This window comes from Pinus tabuliformis, chromosome 9 (genome assembly GCF_031772625.1).
Source record: "Pinus tabuliformis cultivar Carrire ecotype Pingquan chromosome 9, CPIR1, whole genome shotgun sequence".
In the NCBI taxonomy this organism is placed as follows: domain Eukaryota; kingdom Viridiplantae; phylum Streptophyta; class Pinopsida; order Pinales; family Pinaceae; genus Pinus; species Pinus tabuliformis.
Genome location: NC_142307.1, coordinates 421,639,780 through 421,656,154, shown reverse-complemented (window position 1 = coordinate 421,656,154; position 16,375 = coordinate 421,639,780). Strand labels below are relative to the sequence as shown.

At 37.7% G+C, this 16,375-nt stretch overlaps 1 protein-coding gene across 3 annotated transcripts in view; it reads left to right on the top strand.

Moving 5' to 3' along the window:
- Nucleotides 1-16,375, top strand: part of LOC149148943 (thylakoid lumenal 15 kDa protein 1, chloroplastic-like) — a 208,113-nt gene that overhangs the window by 24,784 nt on the left and 166,954 nt on the right. The gene's annotated exons all lie outside the window — the stretch shown is intronic.

Here is a 16,375-nt window from a genome sequence, read left to right as displayed (position 1 = left end):
ATACGCTACTTCAGTGAAGTTAACTAGCGTGTACACGAAACTGTGATTAGCAAAACCGGCATATATCTAGAGATCTTGTGATTTAGACAATTTATCATGTGTTGATCTTAAACCAGTACATCAGTAACTTATTAGACAGTGTAGTAAAAGTAGAATAAAGCATCATACATAAGCAACACACATGAACACCAAGATTTAAGGTGGAAACCCAATGTGGGTGAAAACCACCTGCTGCTGTCGTCTCTGTCTTCTTTTAATAATAAGAAAATCTGTTTACAATCTTGTACTGGTGCAAACTTATACCAGTACGCAGGCTTCTACCTGCAGAAGGTTACAATCTTCTCTCGTTCTCCAGCTTCTACTGGAAGGGAGCTACAACCCCCTAGCTCTTGTACTAGCCAATATGTTTACTAGTACATAGGTGCCAGCCTATAGAAAAACTCCACTCTTCCACTAGGGACCACATTTCATGAATTTTCAGACTGGATGCTCCTGGCACATATGAAGACCTTGACTCATCAATAAGTTAATAACCCATTAGAAATTTAGAAACTCAAACTTCATCAACCAAAATGTAGTTAATCTGAAACAATCAGATAACTGTCACTAGAACACTGTGCTGAACTCAAAAACCTGCATCATCATTTAGAACCAGCTGTAACCTCAGAAACCATGCATCAGACTATATACGCTACTTGGCTGAACCCGAACTGCATGTATATGCTACTTTCGTTAATCAAACCTGCGTATACCTCCAAAGCTACTGCAAACATAAACTTTTGAATCAAGTCTGTACCAACCAGCGATATACTGAACATCTATTGTCAACTTACAGAGCTTTACACAGGAAACAACAGAGATCACTTCTTCTCACTTATACAATCAATCTATCAAATATCAGACTTCTTGTTCATTCATTTTTACATTCAGATCTAAGAAGACTTCATTGATAGACAATAATAAAACAACGACACTGATTTGATAGATCAGTCATCCTTGAACATCAAGCTTTTCCTTTGCATACGCTACTTGGAAGAGCCGAACTAGCGTGTATACGCACCTTCACCTAAGCGAACCAGCATACAAATCTGCAAATACTTACTTCATAACTTCGCTGCACCTCTGGACTTTAGACATACTCAGATCAGAACATTTACAGTGTAAATCATGCGTTAGCATTCAGATCTAGACTATCCATGATCAAATCATATAATAATAATTCATTTTAGGTCTCATGATCATTAGATCTCATCCCCATCAGCTGCTAAGGTTCATCGTTAGTTCAGATCAAGCAAAGCACCATAAACCCATAATATGCATATTTGCTTTTTGATCTCACTCTTCATAAGATATTCATTACTTGTGCACTTAGCCCTTTGATCTTCTCCTCCTTATATACTTAGATCCTTTGTCAATACCTCGGACCAAAACCACTTAGGACCAATACCTTGGACCAAATACCTAGGGTCAATACCTCGGATCAAAACCTTGGTTTTCCAACATGTACGAGCTTTTCCTCTTGTGGGAGTGCGTGTATACATATACACTCTTTTTGTTCTATGTATACTTCTTAAACTGCTTTACATCAACCTTTTCCTTTACCTTCTTTATTCTAATTAGTAGACCTTAGTTCCATCTTCCTGTTTCTTCTGTACGATTGCCCTGTAACCTTTGAATATACTTGTTGTACTGTGAGTTGCCTTTTACCAAAACTGAATTGACCTGTGAGTGAGTTGCCATCAAGGACAACACTTGTATCATAATGCCAACAGAAAAGGGGAAAATTAAAGTGATGATAAGTTGTGAGGGTCACTTAAGGAGGGAAATCAAACTCCCTAGGAGAAATCAAACCACATGGAAGAGGGGATGAGCAAGGGGGTCGAATTGGTGGAGCCCACAAGGAAGGTTGAGCAACAATTATAAAAGGAAGGGAAGAGCCTCATTTTTGCATCTTCTTGGCATTTCATTTCAGAATTGGAGAGTTTGCTTGAGTTGCTTAGCCAAGCCAACCAGTGTTGTTTAGCACAAGGAATTTCCAAGCAGAAATTCCAGCTCTTCTTTAGGGGACTTCGAGTGCCACTCTAGGAGAGAGATTGTGGGCATATTTTGGCATCTTGTGTGGGATTTTGCAGTGTTTCTTCAGCCTATGCAAGTTTCTGGAGGAAGCAGTGGAGGATTTTGTTGGTGTTTGAGGAGCTAGCATTTGTTGTCTTTTGGGCTAGCTATTTTAGGGAAATTTTCCTTTGAGGAGCTAGCATTTGTTGTCTTTTGGGCTAGCTATTTTGGGGAAATTTTCCTTTGAGGAGGACGAGTTGTTTGTGGGAAATTTCCAGGCTGAAAGTGCTGGAGATTTGTGGGCCGAAAATTCTCTTCTTTGGGCCTGCGCTGGGGTTTACTGGTTGTTCTCTGCGCAGGGGTTGAGTAGTATTGTTATGCTGGATATTGGAGTTGATTTTGGCCGAGAGTTTGAGGAAGGAATTTTGCTGGGGTTTGGAGGAGTTTTCCTCTGGGGAAATTGTGCATCTTTACAACATTTCGATTCCTGTAGCTCGCTGGCAGACTGAGAGGGGCTACACGCAATTTTTGGGGCTTTAGTGACTGGTGGATTCAACTTGAGAATTTTCTAGGTTTTGTTGGATTGGGTGTGAGGAGCCTTTTAATTTTTCAGAATTTTTGGAGCATTATTGAGGGATCATTTCAGAGTTTGCCTCTAGCAGCAATAATAATTTTTTGGGTAGTGCGTTTGGACAGATTGAGCCTTTTTCAGTTGGAGTTTGCTTAGATATTCACTTGGGTATTGCATGCTTGCAGTAGCAAACCCAGGTTCTATCATTCTACTCTATTGTTTTCAAATCCAGAGGAAATTTAATAAATGGCTCAGATTTGTTGCTGTATTCTATGGTTTACTAATCTATTTCTGCTTGTGTAAAAATTGTGCTTGCATGGTTGTAATTTTTTGCTTTAGCTTAGTGCATGTTTTTCTGTTTGGGATATTACATTCTTCTTCTTTCCTTACGTCCTTCTACAAATGATTCCCCTTGACAAGCAATCCCTTCTTATGTCAACAAGATGATCTTCCAACTGCCTTCTCGTTGTTCACCTTAGCTCTGATACCATGTTGGAGAATGCAATAAGGTAGCTATTAAGACAAATTATCCTTAACCTTAATAATTGCTTGTGAACTTTAGTTATCTTCTTATGTTCTTTTATTAGATCTTTTAATCAAACAATTATCAAGAGCAAAAATAGTAAAGACGATGGACACAAGAAATAGGCTCCAAGCTAGGGAAAAACCCCTCCAAGGGGAAAACCCAAAAAGAATCTCTTCTCTTCTTATAGAATCTGCTTCAAATGAGAAAACCAAGACCCAAAACCCTAGACCAAGTCCTCCAAGCACCAAATCAACCCTCCAACGAAGCCCTTTTAATTAGTCAAAGTCTTCCAAAGTGAAAAAGAGTCAATGTCATTGAAATCAACCCTAATCCAGCTCTCGGCCTTGCAATTCAGATCTGCAATTCGACCTGCAATCTTTGGCCCTGTAATAGCTACAGAAGCCCTAGTTTTTCCTCACACGTGTGAGAGAATATAGCTAAAAAAACAAATTTTCCTCTCTCCTTAACTTCTCCTTGCTTCCTTGACCTTCACTCTAGTTTCTTCATTGTTCCTTGCTTCAAATCAAACTCCTTGCTTGACATGATCGAATTGGTGCTAAATGAGGTCAAAGTTGCTCTTATTTATAGGCTTTCCATGTGGTCGAATAACCTCTTTAAGGACGACTTTTCACTGGTAGGACCAACTTGTGCTTGGAGGCTCATAGGACTTTCTAGACTCAAAACCAATGTCTTTTACATGTTACAACTTGTCGAGTAGGGCCTTATGCAAATGATAAAGACTCTCTTGACTTAGGAAAAATATTCTTTGGACTTGGACGAACCTTAGAAGCATGAAGAACATGCTTGACCTAGACGACCAATAAAATAGAGCACAAAACCCATGCTTTATAATAATATTTTTCTTTTTTCTTTTTCTTGTAACATAAGACATACATAAAGACATGGGTACAATGACAATTATGAAGACCGAAACTAGTTACATTTCCAACAACAACAATAGGTATGCAAGTGTTACAACTGGAAGCATGTCAGTCTAGGTGTTAGGGAAAACTCAGAACTGCAAAGACGCTTCTCCCAACTCTTCTATCAATTTCTATAAGCCTATGGGAAGTAAGCATTTCTCCAAGAAATATGTTAATGCATGATGAACTAGAAAAACAAATTTGGAAGAGTGCAGGAGGAGGTGTTTGAACGATTGTACATGTGCGACAATCTTCTATGGGAAAGAGTCATCTGTGTGATTTCATATCCAAAGTGTGGGTGCTCTCAACTAACTTGGGAATAACATGCATCTCACATTCATTAAGACTGTCAAGAAGAGAAATGGTCTGCTAGAGGAGTGCCTGGGTCAAGCAGAGAAACACGCAAAATAGTCAGGTTAGTTAGGTTTGCAATTTGACAAACATAGAAGGCAGAACGATCAGGTGCAATGTTGATAAGAATAATTGAGATGTAGAAAAAAAAGGATATTGGTGAGTCTGCCTAGGTTGAGACCATAAAAATAGTGGCTTTCACACAACTGAGCAAGTCACTGCTTTGATACCATGTTAAATTACACACAAAATTGATATGCAGATTTAGATAAACTCATGTGATTCCATATTATTCACAAGAATGTACATATTAATACCTTTGTTTGACCCTTGATTTCATATTCCAAGTGTTCTCTTGGACTTCCAATAACTGTTGGAATTCCTCCACACCAACCGTAACAGATTAGGTGCCAACAGTTTGGAATCTCCCTAGAGAAAAGTCCCATCCTCACCAAGGGGAGAACCTAAGGAAACAGTTTGGAATCTCCCTAGAGAAAAGTCCCATCCTCACCAAGGGGAGAACCTAAGGAAACTATCAGTCAAGCCACCCATTGTCATTTCGACAACCTTGCCCCTCACTTCTAGGTTTAGGTATGGTTTTCTATCCTAAGGGGGGATTCCCTATTTCTAATCCTAAGCTCATCATTTAGAATGAGTGAGAGTATGACTTGGATGAGATGTTGACATGTTTGAAAGGATTTGATGCAATATTGGTTATTTGAACAATTATCAGTGAAGTTTCTGTTGGGTCCCTATAATATTAGTGATTACCCCATTACTATTGTAGTTGTATCCCTTATTAATATTGTTGTGCCCCTATTGCCCTCATATTGTTATTACTGTGCCCCATAGAATCCCTCTATTGTTATTTTTGTGGCTTTATATTATTATTGTTAGGTCGGCTTGGTTATATTGTGACTCCTTAGACTCCTATATATAGAAAGGAGGTTTTGTCATTTGAATCATCCAAGAATTGTTCATTTATGTAATGTAAAGGAGGTTGTCCCCTCGAAGAGGCTGAATTTTAAGGCGTTGATCTATCTTTTCTATCTTTTCTTGAGCTGGTTTCATAACATTTGGTATCAGAGCTTTGGATTCTAGGGTTTCGCTGCTCCAAACAGGTCATCGTGGCATTTTCGCTATAACTTTTTTTCTGCGACGTTTCAGAAGCTAAAAAAAAAACCCATTTGAGAAGACATCGCGCTGAATCTCGGGTCCGAATTTCAGAACTTTTTGCGCTATATTTGCAGAGATATGATCTGAGGAAGTTGGTCTTCTTGCAGACTCCTGAATTACATTCCAAACAGGTGACCTGGGGAAAATCGTCATAACTTTCTTTCTGAGCATCAGATTGAAATTTCGTAAGAAGGTACAGAAAGAGGACAGACTGTAGTTTCTTGTATATATTTTTTCAGAGCCAAAGGTTGAAACAGTGACTCGTGGCACATCGTACAAGTTTGCTCTACTGAACTAGTCTATAAGCAGGTCACTGTGGGAGATTTTGCATAACTCTTCCTTGGAGAATCCAATTTGAATCAGGCTGGTGGCAGAGGAAAGAGGATGCAAAAGGTTACTACAGGTCGCAATTTCAGGCCTGAATGATCCGAAATTACAGAGATACATCAGATTCAATATCAGGCTTCTACAAAGTGAAAAAATGTGTGTAGTTTTTTTTTAAATTTTTTGCGTAAGCTTGGTTTGAAGGAATTCAAAGGGCATAGTAAAGCATTATTATCGGTAACTGATGCCCCGAGGAAAGAAAATGCAAACACCTAGTAAGGAACCTGAAAGCTCTAGCATGACTCATGAAGAAGAGGAAGAAATACTACATGATATATCAAAATTACAAGAACAAGTGCAACAAATGTCACGCTCACAAAAGCTAACAGAAGCTAAGATAAATGGCGTGGAATCTAAGATAAATGGCGTGGAATCTAAGATGGATGATTCGAAGACAGATTTGAAGAGAGACATGGCAGATTTGAAGACAGACATAGCAGATTTGAAGACAGATTTGACAAATTTTCTACAAGAAATACTTACTAATGGTGAAAAGGTTGTAAAGGAAACTCATGATGTGAACAAAAGAAATGTTAATCATGATTCATAGACTCTAATGTTGGATCGAAGACCCACCATATTCAAAAAATCGATATGAGGAAGTTTGATGGCAAGGATCCCGCAACATGGATATTACAGATGGAGCAATTTTTTGATCTCAATAATGTGTAAAACACACAAAAGGTATGTATGACAACTTTATATTTGGAACCAAATCAGTTTGTATGGTATCAATGGCTTTGCTTTCGTAAACAATTTATCACTTGGGCAATTTTTACGGAAGAATTGATAGCACATTATGAGGATACAAAAAACAACAATTTTTTTAGCCAATTGATAAGTCTCAAACAAAAGGGTTCAATAATGGAGCACATTGAGGAGTTCCAAAAATTGAACATAAGGGTAAAAGATATTCCAGAGGAGCATAGGATTGATGTGTTCATAGGGTCTTTAAAGGATAATATCCAACATGATGTTCGCCTTTGGGAACCTGATTCATTAGAGAAGGCATTCAGGTTAGCAAGAAAAATGGAAAGCAAAATTATGGCAACCAGGAAGCATACCACTTACAACTATAAAGACGGAAGTGTTGTTGCCCCTAGTCTTCCACAACCTATAAGGTTGACACCACAACAATTGGAAGAAAAAAGAGCAAAAGGGCTTTGTTACAGTTGTGATAGCAAATACACTAAAGGTCATAAGTGTGCTGAGAAGAAATTATTCTACATAGATTGTGAAGAGGAAGAAGAAAAGGAGCAAGAAAGGTCAAAAGAAGAGGATATACTCCAGAAACAAAGCCTAGATGAAGAACAAATGAATCCGACCATATCTTGTAATGCATTGGCAGGAATTACCACTCCTCAAACCATCAAGATAGAAGGACAAATCAAGAAGAAAAAGGTAATAGTGTTGATTGATTCAGGAAGCACCCACAATTTTATTCATTGTAAGGTAGCAAAAGAATTGAATTGCTTCCTATATCCAGCACCAGAGTGTCAAGTGATGATTGCAAATGGAGGAACAATAAATTGCTCTGGAAAGTGCCATAATATCAAGCTATCCATGGGAGAATATGTATTGACTAGCCCAATGCTTTCCATTCCAATGGGAGGTGCTGATGTTGTACTAGGAGTCCAATGGCTACAATAGCTTTAAATTTTCAAGAACTTTTCATCAAATTTTCTACGGAAGGAAAGGAAGTTGAATTAAGGGGTATTGCAGGGAAACCAGGAAAGATAATCAGCTCTAATGGTATGACAAAGCTTCTAAAAAAGGAACAAAGAGGTGTAATTGCACAATTATGTTCGCTAGATGTTTCCACATCGGAATCATCTATTTCTCCAGATCTCCAAAAAGTCCTGGACAATCATTCCAAGGTATTTGAGACTCCCAAAGGTCTCCCACCTATGCGTGATCATGATCATGCTATTCATCTGATTCCAGGAAGTGTTCCTCCAAACATCAGGCCGTACAGATATCCCTATGTCCAAAAGAGTGAAATTGAACGTATGGTTGCAGAAATGCTAGAGGCTGGTATAATTCAACCGAGTCAAAGTTCTTTCTCTGCTCCAGTAGTATTGGTGCACAAGAAGGATGGATCATGGCGCATGTGTCCGGATTATAGGGAGCTCAACAAGCTCACTATTAAAGATAAGTTTCCCATTCCTGTCATTGATGAATTACTGGATGAATTGCATGGATCAATTTACTTCACCAAGTTGGATCTTCGTTCAGGATATCATCAAATCAGAATGAAGACTGAAGACATTCCGAAAACAGCATTTAGAACTCATGAGGGTCATTATGAATTTTTGGTCATGCCTTTTGGCCTTACCAATGCACCTTCAACATTTCAAGGTTTGATGAATTCAATTTTCAAACCATTCCTTAGAAAATTTGTGTTAGTATTTTTTGATGATATACTAATCTACAGCAAGTCTTGGAAGGATCATGTTGAACATGTTGACAGGGTGCTACAACTATTGGAGGAGAAACAATTATATGCAAAAAGATCCAAATGTTTCTTTGGAGTCCAGGAGGTGGAATATCTGGGTCATATTGTATCTCATGAAGGAGTTAAGGTAGACCCTAGCAAAATTAAAGCCATTAAGGAATGGAAAATCCCCACATCCATAAAGCATCTGCGAGGATTTCTCGGGTTGACAGGGTATTATCGCAAGTTTGTTAAGAATTATGGGAGAATAGCAGCACCTCTAACAACATTATTGAAGAAAGATGCATTTTCATGGACTCCGGAAGCAACAAAGGCCTTTGAACATCTTAAAGAGGCAATGTGCCAAGCACCGGTCTTAGCTACACCGGACTTCACAAAAACCTTTATTGTGGAATGTGATGCTTCAGGAAATGGAATTGGTGCTGTTCTAATGCAAGATGAAAGACCCATTGCTTTTGAAAGTCGTCCAATCAAGGGAAAGTTTTTACACAAAGCTATTTATGAGAAGGAAATGTTGGCAATACTCCATGCACTTAAGAAATGGCGACCCTACCTAATGGGAAGACACTTCAAGGTAAAAACGGATCATGATAGCCTTAAATACTTTTTAGAACAAAGATTATCCTCTGAAGAGCAACAAAAGTGGGTCACAAAGATGTTGGGTTATGACTTTGAAATCATCTACAAAAAAGGGAAGCAAAATGTGGTGGCAGATGCACTCTCAAGAAAGGATGAGGATGTGGAAGCATTGTTGTGCGCCATTTCTATTATCCAACCAGATTGGATAAATGAAGCAAGGGAGGAATGGAAGAATGACGAAGAAGTGTGGGCACTTATTCGAAAGTTACAACAAGATTCCAGTACGTCTGATACATTTAGCTGGCAAAATGATTCGTTATGGTACAAAGATCGCTTATACCTCTGTAAGAATTCCCAGCTAAAACAAAAGATTCTTATGGAATTGCACACTTCTCCCTTAGGAGGGCACTCAGGATTTTTAAAAACTTACCACAGGGTTAAGAAGGAATTTTTTTGGGATGGCCTTAAATCAGATATTCAAAAGTTTGTGGCGGAATGTTTGGTTTGCCAACAAAATAAAGTTGAAACAATTAAGACACCGGGTCTATTACAACCTTTATCCATTCCAAGCCAACGTTGGGAGGAGGTTTCAATGGATTTTATCACAGGTTTACCCAAGTCTGAGGGAAAGAGTGTCATCATGGTGGTAGTTGACAGACTTACCAAGTATGCACACTTTTGTGCATTATCACATCCATTTAAAGCCAGTACAGTTTCTACTGCATTTATGGAAACAATTCAAAAGCTACATGGAAACCCAAAGATTATTGTAAGTGACAGAGATCCCATTTTCACTGGAAATTTTTGGACAATTATTTTCTTGTCTTGGTACTCAGTTAGCTCATAGCTCATCTTATCATCCTCAATCTGATGGGAAAACTGAGATAGTAAACAAATGTTTGGAAGGATATCTTCGTTGCTTTGTATCTGATAAACAGACACAATGGGTCAAATGGTTGCCTCTGGCTGAATGGTGGTATAACACTTCCTTCCATACAGCAACAAAAATGACCCCATTTATGGCACTTTATGGGTATCAACCACCATCCATCACATCATATTTAAGAGAAAATTCTAAGGTTCAGGCAGTGGAACATCACATCGAACATCAACAACAAGTCCTCCAACTCTTAAAGGATAACCTCGTGTTGGCACAGAATAGAATGAAACAACAGGCAGATCAACATCGCAGCGAAAGAAGTTTTGATGTAGGTGATTGGGTATTCCTACGGCTACAACCATATAAGCAAATGTCCCTCAAGCAAGCTATAAGAAGGATAATAAATTATCACCAAAGTATTATGGTCCGTACAAGGTGTTGCAAAAGATTGGTACTATGGCATACAAATTGGAGCTTCCTGCAGCTTCTCGATTGCACCCAGTTTTCCATGTTTCATGTTTAAAGAAGGTTATAGGCGACAAGCTCCCAGTTCAAACAATATTGCCAGAACTTGACGAGGAAGAAAAAATTATATTGGAATCGGAAGCAGTCACAGAAACAAGAACTCGACAGCTACGAAATCGATCAATTTCGGAGTATCTTATCAAGTGGAAGAACTTATACGCTGAGGATTCCACATGGGAGGATGAGAATTTTATACAGAAGTATCCAGAACTACTCAAGCATTGAGGACAACACTTTTTTGAAGGAGAGGGGCATGTTGGGTCCCTATAATACTAGTGATTACCCCATTACTATTGTAGTTGTACCCCTTATTAATATTGTTGTGCCCCTATTGCCCCCATATTGTTATTACTGTGCCCCATAGAATCCCTCTATTGTTATTTTTGTGGCTTTATATTATTATTGTTAGGTCGACTGGGTTATATTGTGACTCCTTAGACTCCTATATATAGAAAGGAGGTTTTGTCATTTGAATCATCCAAGAATTGTTCGTTTATGTAATGTAAAGGAGGTTGTCCCCTCGAAGAGGCTGAATTTTAAGGCGTTGATCTATCTTTTCTATCTTTTCTTGAGCTGGTTTCATAACAGTTTCTAGGGCATATCAATGATATAATTCAACTAATGCACTTGCAGCAAAATAAAAGATGCATTCTTGAATCAACAAATAAAATGCAAATGCGGATCAAATGACACAAATTTAAATTTAAGACTTTTGAGAAGTTTAAGACTTTTGAGCAAGAAATAGCTTGTAGAATGGGTGTTGGGGAGAACCTAAGGAAACTATCAGTCAAGCCACCCATTGTCATCTCGACAACCTTGCCCCTCACTTCTAGGTTTATGTATGGTTTGCTATCCTAAAGGGGGATTCCCTATTTCTAATCCTAAGCTCATCATTTAGAATGAGTGAGAGTATGACATGGATGAGATGTTGACATGTTTGAAAGGATTTGATGCAATATTGGTTATTTGAACAATTATCAGTGAAGTTTCTAGGGCATATCAATGATATAATTCAATTAATGCACTTGTAGCAAAATAAAAGATGCATTCTTGAATCAACAAATAAAATGCAAATGTGGATCAAATGACACAAATTTAAGTTTAAGACTTTTGAGCAAGAAATAGCTTGTAGAACGGGTGTGCTTGGTGCTATAGCCCTTAGATATATTGACGCGGGGCCAATATGAGAGGGTAATCTCCCCGAATGTTGTTTTAGGTGCACCATAACAGTTAGGTGGGAAAATTATTGGTTTTAGGAGACTTAGGGGGGCTTCCAATATGATCAAGGTATGTGGAAGTAACATCCGTGCTCAATTTTGTCTAATGCATTACTGCTCGAATGGGTACCAATAGGGGTAACTTGGATCTCCAACAAGGCGAATCTTAAACTCAATGAGTAGCTTCTTGAGGTCTTGGGGTTTCCTTGCATATTGTTACCCACCAAAAGTGGGTACCCCTTAGGAGAGCGTTTCTCCTATTCATCCACTTCTAGTTGACAACCAACAACTCCTGATAGCCACCTTGTAGTCGATGTGATGTGCCATTTTATCTTTTCTCCCTACATAAGTTGTATGTTTCCTTGCCCATTTGTCAAGAGCATATGTTATAAGGTGGGCAATCCGACCCAAAAGGTATGTTGTTCATTGTGCAATCAGGTGCTAATGCTTGTTTCTTATTTGGGCATGGATTATTGGGCAACTTGGAATAAGGAAGTGTTTTGATTGTGGTTTTGTTTCCTCACCTTAAGTTGGGGGGGGGGGTTAATCTTCAATCCTAGTCCCGTGGCATCTCCCTTATCGATCTATGGCTTTAGGGAGGGCACTACTTGGGAAACCCCAATTTGGTAGCGTGGTCCCTATTACGACAAAATCTAGCAAGGCCCTGTTGACCATGCATATGTTAATAGTTCCAAGAAGCAGAGTACAAAACAATGGATAAATTTTTTCAAGCGTTGTCATCATTGTAATCCCAAATTCTGCAAAATTATTGTAAAAATGATTTTAGTATGACTATTAAACCATGTAACAACACCTAGGTAAGCCTTTGATTCTTAACAAAGGGTTTCACTCTAGGGAGTTTTTTAAGCTCCCTAAATTATTTGTGTTTCTAAACACACATAATTAGCGGAGTTTTCCTCCCAAGCATCCCCCAAAGCTAGGGTGGAATCATCTGATAAGGTCATAGGTAGGTCCTAGTGTTATCGAGTCTAAGTATTTTTATCATACTAAATCACGTGTCTTGTGTCGTAGAATTTGGTTGAGTCTAGGAGGTTGTGTCTATTGTAAAATTCCCCTTTTGTAGGTGATTATTGTAATATCTTGATGTAAAAGTGTTGTCTAGGAATATTTTTGGTGAATGGTTACTCATAGTTAGACACCATTGCCAAAATATTTTTTAGACCCACTTAAAGGGTGGACAAATATATGTAATCCCCTCTTGAGTGTTTTATTTTTTTTTTTTGGAAAAAGTAAAAAAATAAATTAGCCAGAAATTGTCAAAAAAATAAAATAAGAGAAAAATTAATTTCTCTCCAAGTGTAAAAATGATCAAAAAATGATTGAGGTTTATTTTTCAAAAGGAAAAATTCAAGTCAAAATTAAAAGGCCTCATTTCCAAGGTAGAATGTCCCAGTTTAGAAATTCGTTGGACCAAGAAGACTATTTTTCCAGCAAATCAAATTTCTTGGACCAAGTGGATAATTATTTTGCAAAAGTTATGACGATTCTATTTTTTGAAGATTCTCCAAGGGACCAAAAGCACCGGGAAGTTCGATTTTGGCCCATCCAACTCATTTCTTGCTGAAAATGTAACTAGTTTCGGTTTCATAATTTTTGTTGTACTCATTTCAATATGTATTCCATGTAACAAACAAGAAAATAAAAGAAAAAAATATTACTATTAAAGCACGAGCTTCATGCTCTTTATTAATGGTCTTCTAGGTAAAAGCATGTTCTTCATGCTTCTAGGATTTGTTAGGACTTATGATTTATTGTCATGAGTCAAAGGAGTAAACATCATGTTTATAAGACCCTTCCGGGCAAAATGTATTTATAAAAATAATTATTTTTGAGTCTAGAAAGTCCTAGAATCTCCTAAAGTACAAGTTAGTCCCCGGCACATCAAGTTGCGCTAAAGGAGGGAATTCGACCCCTTGAGAAGGCTATATAAATGAATAGTTCGACCTCATTCAACCAAGACAAATTCGATCATCACATCTGAAGTTTCTAGCAAAGGTACAAAATAGGCTGAATGTGTAGAACTAAGCCGAAGGTGCAGAACAAGCCGAAAGTGCAGAACAGGTTGAAGGTACAAAACTAAGCTGAATGTGCAAAACAGGTTGAAGGTACATAACTGTGCTGAAGGTGCAGAATAGGCCGAAGGTACAGAATAGGCCGAAGGTACAGAATAGGCCGAAGGTGAAAAATAGGCTGAAGGTGCAAAATTGAGGTAACAGACTGAAGGGTCAAAGTAGCTGTGCGAGTTGCAGGGTTGAGGCTGGCAGGTCGAAGTTGCAGGTTATAGTTGGTTGGTGCAGGATCAAGAAATGACTTGTTGGAAGGGATGACTTGGTACTTGGAGAAGGACTTGGTTTAGGGTGGGGTCTTTGTATCTCATTTGAAGCAAATTTAAAGAAGATAAGAGTTTTTCCGGGTTTTCCCCTTAGAAGGGTTTTGCCCTGGTTGAGAGCCTAATTTTTGTGTCCTCTATTGTTGCTATTTCATTCTTGATATTTGTTTGATGAAAATATCTAATGAAAGAACATAAAGAATAATAAAGTTCACAAGAAAATATCAAGGTTAAAGAAAATAAGAGTTACAAGCTGCCACTTTACATTTTTCCAACACGGTATCAGAGCTAAGGTGAACAAGGAAGGTAGCTAGAAGGACACTACAAGGATTTGCTTGTCAAGGGGAAGGAAGAAAGAAACTCTCATAGCCTAAAGAAGAAGACTACAAGGAATATTATCTCTTGAAGGGATCTAGTTGAAGACTCATTGGCAGACCTCTTTGAAGAAAGCATCTAGGGATCTTGTTATCACTCATCACTCTTGGAAGCTGTTGTTGGAGGAATTCAAGGGAACATCTTTCAAGAAAGTCTCTTCAAAGATCTTGAAGGCATAAAGAAGATTGAAGACATCATCAACGAGAATCTTGGTCTCAAGTAAGTATCATATTATTACATAAGTCATATGGGTCCTTTTTGCAAGGAGAGCAATAAGCTTATTGGGCCATCAAACTATCTAGCATGGTAGAAAAGAATTGACTTGATACCCATAGAAAAAGAAGTAATGGAACATGTTACTAGGGAAATCACTGAACCAAACAAAGACGAAACACAAGAACTAGCAAAGTACATGAAAGGGGAAGTAAGGGCTCAAAGTATCATAGTTAAATCAATTAAGTATTCTCTTGTTCCATTTGTTGCAAATTTTAAGACTTCTAAGGCTATGCATGAAGTACAACAGGGAAAAAGATGTCTTTGTGCAATAAGTTATATAGAATCAAGATATTAAAGGATGAGGATGAGACATCCTTTCTCATGAGAGTCTCTCAGCTAAGAGACTTGTTGCACCCATTTTTTCAACATTCCAAGGAAGCAAGATCCAAAAGCTTGAAGGAATTTTTTCAAAGTTCAGAATCATTAGCCAATAGTTTGTCATGTCATTGTAAACCCATTCTGCAAATTTGTAATGTAAATGATGCTAGTACGACCGTTAATTATGTAACAACCTAGGTAAGCCTATGATTTTGGCGACGAATTTCATCCTAGGAGGTTTTTCGTCTCACTGATTATCTGTTTCTAAACACGGATGATCGACAAAGTTTTTCCCTCCAACCTCAACCCCAAAGCTAAGGTGGAATTTATCGTCGAAGTCTTAGGTGAGTCCTAGTGTTTTAGTCGAGTCTATTGTAAAAGTGATTTGGGAATAATTTAAGCTAATTGGCTAAATTATTTTATTACAGATCACTTGGTCTACTAGATCATATTGTGTCACAAAATTGGGTAAATATTATGAGGGTCTATAACGAATGGGTATTCCCCCTTTGAGGGTTGAATTTGTAAAATCTTATGTAAAAAATATTTTAGTGCATGGTCCCTCATACTTAGACACCATGGCTAAAATATTTGAGGGTGGAAAAATAATTAATCCCCTCATGAGTCAATTAATTAATTTTTCTAGCAAAAATAAAATTAAATCCTAAGCTAGAAAATTAATTAATTTAGAGTCAAAATTAAAATGTTAGAGAAATTAATTTCTCCAAGTGGAAAAATTCGTGGGTCTAAAAGAAGTTAATTTTTGGAGGTTCCTCACCAATGAGATATTGGAAATTTCAAGAAAATTTGGACCCTTGGAACATGGTGGTTATGTCAAAGTCATTTTTTTGAGGAAATTAGTTCAAAATAATTATTTTTGAACTAATAAGAAATGGTTTTAATAAAAAATTCGAAAATTCTTCAGAAATAAGTATTTTTGACGGCAAAGATTAAAAGTTGATCAAGTATTTATCGACAGCTGAGATTATTTTGACGAGGATCAAGCCAACTAGCCGTTATTTTCCACTTGGAGGAATTTCTCTATAAATAGAAGGCTATTGAGCTTCCATTGATCATCTTGATCTTTGGTCAGATGTAATTTTGTAAACGTTGGTGTGAAGCTGCTATTTTGCTGGGAACATTTGATTTTCATAATAAAATACTTTGTTGTATAGTTCATGGTGTCTTTGTCGCATTGATCTGTGGTACATGCTAGGTATGTGCTTTCCTATATCGTGCTTCAAATATTATATGAATTGTTATTTCATTTGTAGACGATACGAACATTCTATTGGTAAGTTTTGGGCTTATTTTAGGTGATCTGATTCATTGTATATGATTTAACGATTTTTCTTAAGAAATATATATAGAGTTTGCAGGTTTCCTAGCCCTTGAGCTCCAAGTTCACAAATTG